The 10,253-nt window shown below is 44.2% G+C and overlaps 1 protein-coding gene across 5 annotated transcripts in view; it reads left to right on the plus strand.

Annotated features, from left to right (window-relative positions):
* The window catches only part of dtd1 (D-aminoacyl-tRNA deacylase 1), a 208,729-nt gene that overhangs the window by 115,924 nt on the left and 82,552 nt on the right, over positions 1-10,253 (plus strand). The window lies entirely within an intron of this gene.

Consider the following 10,253-nt stretch of genomic DNA (forward strand, 5'->3'; position numbering starts at 1 on the left):
TGCTTTAATGACCTCCCAAGCACAGCAGTATATTCACCTTTCCAACTCCCTCAGCATGCTTACTGTAGATTTATTGTCTGAGAGTTGGGAATTGGGTAGCAGACCCACAACTGGAGCACAGGTGGGGTGGGGATTTGGACTGGCAGGGATAGGGTGTCATTTGGACCCTGCCTACCTGGGTCTTTGTCACTGCACTCCTACCCCCACTGTGACAATGAAGTCCCATCATCTTCCAGCCTCTCCATGCTCTTGTGAGAACTCAATCACAGACACTTCGCAGGTCTGGATTGGAGAATGTTCCTCAGAGCTCATGTACCGAGTCCAAGTGATTTCAGTGATTCTTAGACTTGAAACTCTCTCTTTAGGGTCTATCTCTCAATAGTCCCATGGTGATTCATCGAAATGTTCATAAGCTGTTAGAACATCGCTAAATATGATCACTTTGCCACAGCAGCACTACTGACCCTGGTTCAAATCCAGAGTTCCCTGTTAGGAGTTTGTACGCTCTTCCCTTGACTTGCGTGGGTTTCCTCTGGAGGCTCCAGTTTCACCGTACCCTCCAAAAATGCAAGGGGTTGTAGGTTAATTTGGCATAATTGGTGGCACAGGTTTTAATGGGCACAATCGCCTTCTGCCATGTTGTAAATACATTTAAAAGAAATGTAAATTTGAAAAAAACATTTGGATCGCACAAATGAATAACAGCATTAGGATCTGCGAGCAAATCACAGAGTGAATGGGAGTGGGGAGCATCTGCAGTGATATTCAGGTACCTGTTTGCTTTTTACTCATACCTTGAAGAAAGGCTCAGGCCCAAAGCTTCAGTTATATATCTTTACCCCCTATGGACATGAGCCCCGCTGAATTCCTCCAGCATTTTTGTGTTTTATCTGCTGTGATTTTCTGAACATCATTAAGTACTAATTGAAGTGCATTTGGAGTCCAATTAAAGCTTTATAATCACTAAATCATCATATACCAGGAGAATGTTCCGTTGCAATTATAATGGAACTAAAAGTGAGACGACCAATGAAGTTTCAATCTTTTGCAATGCACACTGTTCGTGATGAAAGGAGCAAATGTGCATTACTCTTACCTTTGGAGGTTGTTGGGAACCTGCAGCATAATTATGGGTCGCCATCAATGCCTGCAACTTATTCCCTGTGCTGCGATGAGCCACCCTACTAAAGGCATTTTCTCCAGTGCAAAACTGGCATCTGATTTTTATGGGTCCTGAAGTTAATTCCCTGACCAATGAAGGCCAAACACACTATTTGCCATCTAAACCACCCTATCAATTTGTATGGCAGCCTTGAGGGCTCTATAGCCCGAGACTCTAAGGTCCCTCTTTTCCTCCATACTATTAAGAATCGTATCAATAATCACAAACTCCATCTTCAAGTTTAACCTTCCAAATTGTTTAGCTGAATTGAACTGTATCTACCACTTCTCTGCCAAATTCTGCATCCTGTCTATGTCCTACTGCAACTGATGACAGCCTTCTACACTATCCACAACACCTCCAACCTTTGTTTATCTGCAAACTTACTAACTCACCGCTCCACGTCTTCATTTGTTTAAAAATCACAAAGAGCTGTGGTCCCAGAATAGATCCCTGCAGAACGCCACTAGTCACTGACCTCCAAGCAATGTACATTCCGTCTACTACTGCCTTCTGGTTTCTATAGGTGAATCAATTCCCATTCCAAGCATCTGTTTCCTTTGCTCGCTTTGCAACCTCTCTTTTCGGGCCTGGGCCCGGATCACCGAGTCCACGCAAATTCCAGCTCCCACCCGAACACCTGAAGTAGCTTGACAAGCAGTGTAGCAGCCCAAGTTTGACTCTGATCTCCCGTTCCATCTGGATGCATTTTGCTGTCTCCCTGGTGCTCCATTTACCACTTTCATTCCAAAAATGATCATGGACGGTTCATTGGTGACCGTAAAGTTCCCCTGGTGTAGCCATGTGATGGGAGAATGAGGATGGAGTTGATGAGCATGTGAGAGAGAATGTGAGTTGATGGGATTACTCTGAGCTAGCTTTGAATCAGAGGGCTGAGTGGCTGCCTCATATTTTTTCTATCATATGGTAAATCTACAAGGCAACTGAAAAAAAAAGTTCAAAAGTTTGGTGAATCTAATATTTTCAGTATTCTGTTTAATTTATGTATCAGTGTTATTGCAGCAAGTAAGAACGACCTCAATGTATTTATATGTTGCACTTATGTGGATGACAATAAGCTCTCATTATCATCAATTTGTCATTAATCCCTCAATCTCAATTCCTCAAAGAGCATCTGCACTGGACATGCATTTTCATTCATAAATTCTGAACCAATCATGTTGTTCTTTTAACATGTTGATAAACCAAAATTATTTTTTAATTGATCTCATGGTTTAGCAAGAGTCAATATAGCCACTTCTGGAATAGCTCTGACAAAGGAGATTGTGTGAGAGCTGATTCAAGTGTTTGTGTGAAGAAAACATATTTGTGGCTTGCTGTTACATGCAGAACTTGAAACATTCCATTATTGAACAATGCTACTTGTCTCTGACCAGACGCTTCTCCCTTGCCTTTGTCAAACACTCTTTTGTTATAGAAGCGTAAATTTAATAAGGAGAAAACTTTTTAAAAGTCTTGAGTGTAACAAACAATGAGCTACTAGAGGCACCCAGTGGGTCAGGCAGCATCCATGGGCAGGAATAGTCAGTCAATGTTTTGGGTCGGGACTCTTTATCGAGTCCAAAGTAAAAAGGGGGTGATATTACATTTATAAAGGGGGAAAAAAATGGGAGGGGCCGAGTTGGTAAGGTATTGGACAGAAGATGGGTGGCGAGACACATAGAGAGAGAGAGAGAAACCACTGGTGGGGTGGTGGGGGGGGGGGGGGGCGTAATAGTGAGAGAAGAGTAAGAACAGCAGGAGATAAAGAAGGGACAATGATGATGTGGTGTTTATTGTCATATACATAACCACAATGTGCAGATGCACTGGAATTCCTGCTTGCTGCAGCTACCAGGCACTTAACAATGCACCAAGTACCATAATAATTTGCCACAATATTGTCAAGGTAGAAAAAGAAATAATAAATATAAAAGGATAGGTAAATATATATTCCACAGTAGAAGATTTTAAAAAGTGACATTTCAATGGTGCAGACAATTTTTTTCTGGTGGCCCCTGAGTAGTTTATGATTAGAGTCAATGTAGATTCAATAGACTGTTGGGAAAAAATCTGTTGTTAAACCAAGAAGTGCTGGACTTCTGGCTTCTGTGCCTTCTGCCTCAAGATGGAAACTGTGAAATCAGATAGAGGTGTCAGTTACATAAAATGAGAAAAGTCAGTGTTCCTTCTGTTTGGTTTAAGACAGTCCAGGAGGAAAGTAAAGTGTTGATTTATGTCATTTTATGTCTCTCTCTTTAAGCTGCTTTGTAAAAATGATCAGCATCCCTGACTGATGATCTGGTGCAGGGACACAGTAAATCTTGCAACTCAGAGCAGGGCAGATTGGCTAGTGCAGTAAACCGATTGCAATTGGTTTCCATTTGCAAGCTTATTTGAAATCTTGCGGGACGTTGTCATCTATGCTGCAGTGGCCATCTGTCTGGCTTTGACAGTTTGATGAAAACAGAATATAATATTGTGTTGTTGCACCTGGATCACATCTCTTGAAATACAATGCACACTTGGGTCATGTTTTTAGGAATAAGGCATCAGGAGGAGTCACCCATTCAGTCATCAGTTGATTTCAGTGTGCATAGTTGGGATTTCCCATTTACAAATGCTCTTGGAAGAACAGCTTCTTGGCTTTGAAGTGCTGGGTTGTTCTTGCCATTTTGTTTACTGTATCATCCAGGACAGGGTTGTAAAGCAAATAGCTGAACACTGGAAATAAAATGCGATTAAACCATGGAACTGTGTTAGAAATAACTGATAAGTCCCACGAGGGATGTTAGACAGAAAGGTTCAGTCACTTGGTATTAATGGTAAGGTAGTAAACTAAATTCGACATTGGCTGTACAGGAGAACCTAGAATGGGGCAGTGGATGATTACTTCTCTGGCAGGAGGCCTGTAATTAGTGGTGTGCCTCCGGGATCACTGCTGGGTCCATTGTTGTTTGTCATCCACATCAATAATCAAGATGATAATGTGGTTCATTGGATCAGTAAGTTGGCAGATGACACAAAGATTGGAGGTGTAGTGGCCAGTAAGGAAGCTTGCAGAGGGATCTGGACCAGCTGAAAAATGGTTTGCAAAATGGCAGATGGAATTTAATGCAGACAATATAAGGTGTTTCATTTTGGAAGGACAAACCATGGATGGGCACATTTAGAAGTTAGGACAGCTCTATTACAGTGCCAACGACCTGGGTTTGAATCTGGTGCTGTCTGTAAGGAGTTTGTATTTTCTCCTTTTCTCCCTGTATACTCTGGGAGCTCCGGTTTCCTCCCACCCTTCAAAATGTTGTAGGTTAATTTAGGCAGTATGGGCTTGTGGCCAGAAGGGCCTGTTACCATGCTGTAGAACCCTAGAAAACTACAGCACAGAAAACATGCCATTTGGCCTTTCTAGTCTGTGCCCAAGCATCATTCTGCTAGTCCCACTGAGCTGCACCCATTCCATAACTCTCCAGTCCTCTCCCATCCATGTATCTATCCAATTTATTCTTAAAACTTAAGAGTGAGCCCACATTTACCATGTCAGATGGCAGCTCGTTCCATACTCCCACCACTCTGAGTGAAGAAGTTCCCCCTAAACCTTTCCCCTTTCACCCGAAAACCATGTTCTCTCATATTTATTTCTCCTAATCTAAGTAGAAAGAGCCTGCTTGTATTTACTCTGTCTATATCCCTCATAATTTTGAAAACCTCTATCAAATCTCCCCTCATTCTTCTATGCTCCAAGGAATAAAGTCCTGACCTGTTTAATATTTCCTGTATCTCAACTCCTGAAGACCTGGCAACATTCTAGTAAATTTTCTCAGCACTCTTTCAATCATACTGATTTTGTAGTTTGGTGACCAGAACTGCACATAATATTCCAAATTTGTCCTCACCTATATCTTATACAACCTTACCATAACATCCCAACTCCTGGATGCGATACTTTGATTTATGAAGGCCAAGATGCCAAAAGCTTTGTATGTCGAAATGTAAAAATGTAAAATTTAAATCCAAGGTAGGTCATACGTGGTAAAAACACAATGCTGGAGAAACTCATCAGGTCAAGCATACAACAAAGATAAGGATATGTCAGCAATGTTGCAGGCTCGAGTCCTTCATCAAGGTATGAGCAAAGTGTTGGCAGGGGCCTGAATAAAATTTTTTGGGGGGGGAGGTAGTGGAGGGGCAAGGGGAGGAACACAGGCCCACAGGCAAGAGGTAACAGGTGGATAAGGTGGGCAAGAGACATTCATGATAAATGATAGGGCACTAAGAAGAATACAGATACACAATTCCCTGAAAATGGCATCACAGGTAGATAGGGTCGTAAAGAGAATTTCTGGTATGTTGACCTTCATAAATCAAAGTATTGACTATAACAGTTAGGATGTTAAAGTTGTACAAGACATTGGTGACACTAAATATGAAGTACAGTTTTGGACACTTAACTACAGGAAAGATACCAATAAGTTAGAAAGAGTACAAGAAGATTTATTAGGATGTTGCAGGAATTTGAGAAACTAAGTTACAGGGTAAAGTTAAACAGGTTATAACTTTATTCCCTGGAGCGTAGAAGAATAAGGGTAGATTTGATTGAGGCATACAAAATTATGATGGGTATAGATAGAGTAAATCCAAGTAGGCTTTTTCCATTTCAGAATCAGAATTTATTGTCATGAACAAGTCATGAAATTCGATGTTTTACAGCAGCCTCTCACTGTACAAATATACACATTATAAACCATCTTACAACATTACTATAAAAATAATAGTGCACGAGAGGTAAAGCAGTGTTTTTGGTTCATTGATCATTTAGGAATCTGATGGCAGCAGGGAAGAAATGACCTTGTGCCACTGAGTGCTCGTCTTTAGGCTCCTGTACCTTTTTCCCAGTGGTAGCAGAGTGAACAGGGAATGGCTTAGGTGGTGGGGGTCTTTGAGGATAGAGGCTGCTTTTTTAAGACACTGCCTCATGTAGATGTCCTTGATGGAGTAAAGTCTGGTGCCTGTGATGTGGCAAGCCGAGTTAGCAACCCTCTGGAGTTTATTCTTGCCTGAGAGATACCACCAGCTAGAATGCTCTCGAGAAGTTTACGAGAGTCTTTGGTGAAATACCAAATCACCTCAGACACCTCAAGTATAGCCGCTGGGGGGCTGGGGTGGGGGGGGGGCTTCTTTGTAATTGCATCAACGTGGAGGCTCCAGGACCGATTCTCGGAGATGTTGACATCCAGGAATTTGACGTTCTTGACCCTCTCCACTACTGAGCCCTCGATGAGGACTGGGTTATGTTCCCCTGACTTTCTTCTGAAGTCCACAACCATCTCCTTGGTTTTGCTGACATTGAGCGCAAGGTTGTTGATGTTGCACCATTCAACGAGCTGATCTGTCTCCCTCCTGTATACTTCCTCATTCCTGTTTGCTGTGGTGTCATCAGCAAATTTGTAGATGGCTTTGGAATTGTGCCTGGCCACACAGTCATGGGTGTATAATGAGTAGAGCAGTGGGCTAAGCATCCATCCTTGGGGTGCGACTGTATTGATGATCAGTGAGGAGGAGACTCTTCTAATTCGTACTGGCTGTGGTCTTCCAATGGGAAAGTCAAGGATCCAGTTGCAGAGTGGGGTATAGAGGCCTAGAGTTGCACTGAGGAGATAATGGTATTGAAGGCCGAGCTGTAGTCGACGAAGAGCAGCCATGTATGTATTGCTGTTTTCGAGCTGATCAGAGCTGAGTGGAGAGCCAGTGATATTTCATCTGCCGTGGAGCGATTGTGGCAAAAGATAAATTGCATCAGGACCTGATCTTTGCTTAGGTTTTTGTTAATTCAGCCCATGACCTGCCTCTCAAAGCATTTCAAACAGTAGAAATTAGGGTCACTGGATGGGGTAGTCGTTAAGGCAGCTCACACTACTCTTCTTGGGTTCTGGGATGATTGAATCAGGTGGGAACCTCTGACTGCAGGTTGAAAATATCCATAAACACTTCGGCTAGTTGGTTGCTCAGATTTTCAGTGCCCTGCCAGGTATGCTGTCAGGGCCTAATACCTTTCGAGGGTTCACCCTCTTGAATGATCTTCTGATGCCCCCCCCCCCCCCTCAGAGACAGATATCACAGGGTCCTCAGCCTTTTCAGGGATTCGTAGGCACTGTAGGTGAGATACAAACCACAGGACGTGGGTTAAGGGTGAAGTTGAGGGGGAATTTCTACTCAGAGAGTGGTGGGAGTATTGAATGAGCTGCCAGCTGAAATGGTGAATCTGGGTTCAATTTTAACATTCAAGAAAAATTTGGACAGGTACATGAATTGGAGGGGTTTGGAGGGATATGGTCTAGGTGCAGGTCATTAGGACAAGGCAGAATAATAGTGTGGCACAGAATAGAAATGCTGAAGGGCCTTTTCTGTGCTGAAATGTTCTGTGGTTCTAAATATGCCTCAAGAGAAAAAATTCTGAGAAAGGAAATATCAATCTTTCTACAAACAAAGTTATGTTGGGATCCAGATCCATAGATCCCTCAAAGTTACATTGCAAGTTGAAATGGTAGTTAAGAAGGCTGGCCTTCAGTAGTTAGTGGATTGAGTTCATGAGCCGAGAGGTAAGGTTACAGCTCTATGAAACTCCAGTTTGACCAAACTTGGAATATGGTGTTCAGTTCAGGAAGGATGTAGGTGCTTTGGAGAGGGTGCAGAGGAGATTTCACAGAACGTACCTAATGAAGAAAGGTTGATCAAATTAAAGCTTTTCTCTCTGGAGCAATGAAGAATGAGAGGTGACTTGACAGAGGTACAGAAGTTTCTGCAAGGCAAAGATTATGGTGGCAACAATAGCAAATATCAAAAGTTTTCTGTTTAATGTGAGTGGAGGAATGTTCGGGGAAGATGTCAGAGTTAAGTGTTTTACGTAGAGAGTGGTGGGTGCCTGGAATGCATTGTCAGGGTGGTAGAGGAGGCTGGTACAATATGGACATTCAAAAGACTTTAAGAGAGCCACATGGTTGTAAGAAAAGTAGAGAGTTCTGAATGTGGGATAGGGAAGGATTAAATTGTGGAATAGATTTACATTTCTCTGCACAACATTGTGGGCCATATCTGTGGTGTGTTCTAAAAGCAAAACATGCTGGGGATAAGCTGCAGGTAATGCAGCATTTGTTGAGTAGGAAACAGGGTTATTATTTGTTGATGACAATTTAAGAGGACGAGGCCTAATGCGAAAAGAAAGCTGCCTAACACTGAAGAGAAAGGGGGAGGAGAGATTGAAGACCAAGAGTGACTGAATGACACGAGTGGTGTTGGTGCTGACCTGGAGAGGTGGAAAGGTTTGTTTACTGCAGGTAGGGTGAATGAAGGACATGAATGAGAAGAAGAAAACAATGCCAGAACAGCGAGGGACAAAACACAGCAGTTTAGCACAAGGGCAGACCCACTGATCCACTGATCGTAAATGACCCATTTACAGTTAATCCGACACTGATTTCATTGCCCTCTCCCTACGTTCCCGTCAACTTTCCCCAGGATTGACCACTCACCAGCACAGTCAGGACATACTACAGTGCCCAGTTGTCTAACTACAACCTGTATGTCTTTGGGATCCACATGACCACAATGAGAATGTGTCTCGAACGTGAAGTGAAAATCAAACCCACGGCGCTGGAGGTATGGGGCTGCAGATCTTGTATTCCATCGTGGCAATCTCCAACCAAACAACCGTAACATCATCTTCTCCAATTTCCGTTAATCTCCTCCCTTGTGTCTCTCTCTTTCCCCTCCGCCTGTCTCCTTTCCTCCAGCTCCCCTCTCCGTCTCCTTTCCTCCAACTCCCCTCCCTGTCTCCTTTCTCCAGCTCCCCTACCCCTGTCTCCTTTCTCCAGCTCCCCTCTCCCTGTCTCCTTTCCTCCAGCTCCCCTCTCCGTCTCCTTTCCTCCAACTCCCCTCCCCGTCTCCTTTCTCCAGCTCCCCTCCCCCTGTCTCCTTTCCTCCAGCTCCCCTCCCCGTCTCCTTTCTCCAGCTCCCCTCCCCCTGTCTCCTTTCTCCAGCTCCCCTCTCCCTGTCTCCTTTCCTCCAGCTCCCCTCTCCGTCTCCTTTCCTCCAACTCCCCTCCCCGTCTCCTTTCTCCAGCTCCCCTCCGCCTGTCTCCTTTCCTCCAGCTCCCCTCTCCGTCTCCTTTCCTCCAACTCCCCTCCCCCTGTCTCCTTTCTCCAGCTCCCCTCCCCCTGTCTCCTTTCTCCAGCTCCCCACCTCCTTTCCATCCCTCTTCATTCACTCCCCGTCACTTCTCAGTTTTTTAAATCTTCTCCCCTCCCACACATATCCACCTAGACCTCTTTTACCTGTTAGCCTGTGCTCAGTGCCCTATCCCTCCCTTCCTCCCACCCCTCCCCTCCACCTTTCATATTCAGGTGTCTGCCAAGTTTTGCTTATTCCTGACAAAGGGCTCAGGCCTGAAATGTTGGTTACCATTTACTTCCACCGGATGCTGTGTGACTTGCTGAGCTGCAGCAGCACATCTGTGTATTGTGGCAACTTAACGAGTTCTGCCACTGTGTTTGTGCTGAAGGTCATGGGGCATCTGTAGGGAGAGTAAAACAGGTTGATGATCTTTCGTCAGAGATGACCCATTGATGGAGATCGGAAAGACGGGTTATCTGAGATTGTGGAATTCTCCATGAGCAGTCACATGAATTATCAGAAGATGCACCGCCCTTTCTCGAGCATACATTGATCTTAGTGGAACAGCAATGGAGGCCAAAGATGTGGGAGTGAAATGGAAAATTAAATTGAGAGGCAACTGGAAACTCAGGGCCGTCCTGGTGAATTGAATGCAGTCTGCAAATGGGCCATTTGGACTTTATCAAATCACCTGTGGGTGAGTGTGTCCCCACTCGGATCGTTCAGGGTCTTCCCCAACCAGAAGCCCTGGATGAACACTGAAATTCAGAGCCCATTGTGAAACCTAGATTTCCTCATCGCCCAACCACAATCAGTGAGGACTGGCAAGAACCTTCCCTCTGCAATCTCCATCGGCACCGAGCATCACATGGCTGCGTTCTTAGCCCCTTGATTCGACAACACCATCTACAAATTTGCTGAC

This window comes from Narcine bancroftii, chromosome 4 (assembly GCF_036971445.1).
Source record: "Narcine bancroftii isolate sNarBan1 chromosome 4, sNarBan1.hap1, whole genome shotgun sequence".
NCBI classification, from domain to species: Eukaryota; Metazoa; Chordata; class Chondrichthyes; order Torpediniformes; family Narcinidae; genus Narcine; species Narcine bancroftii.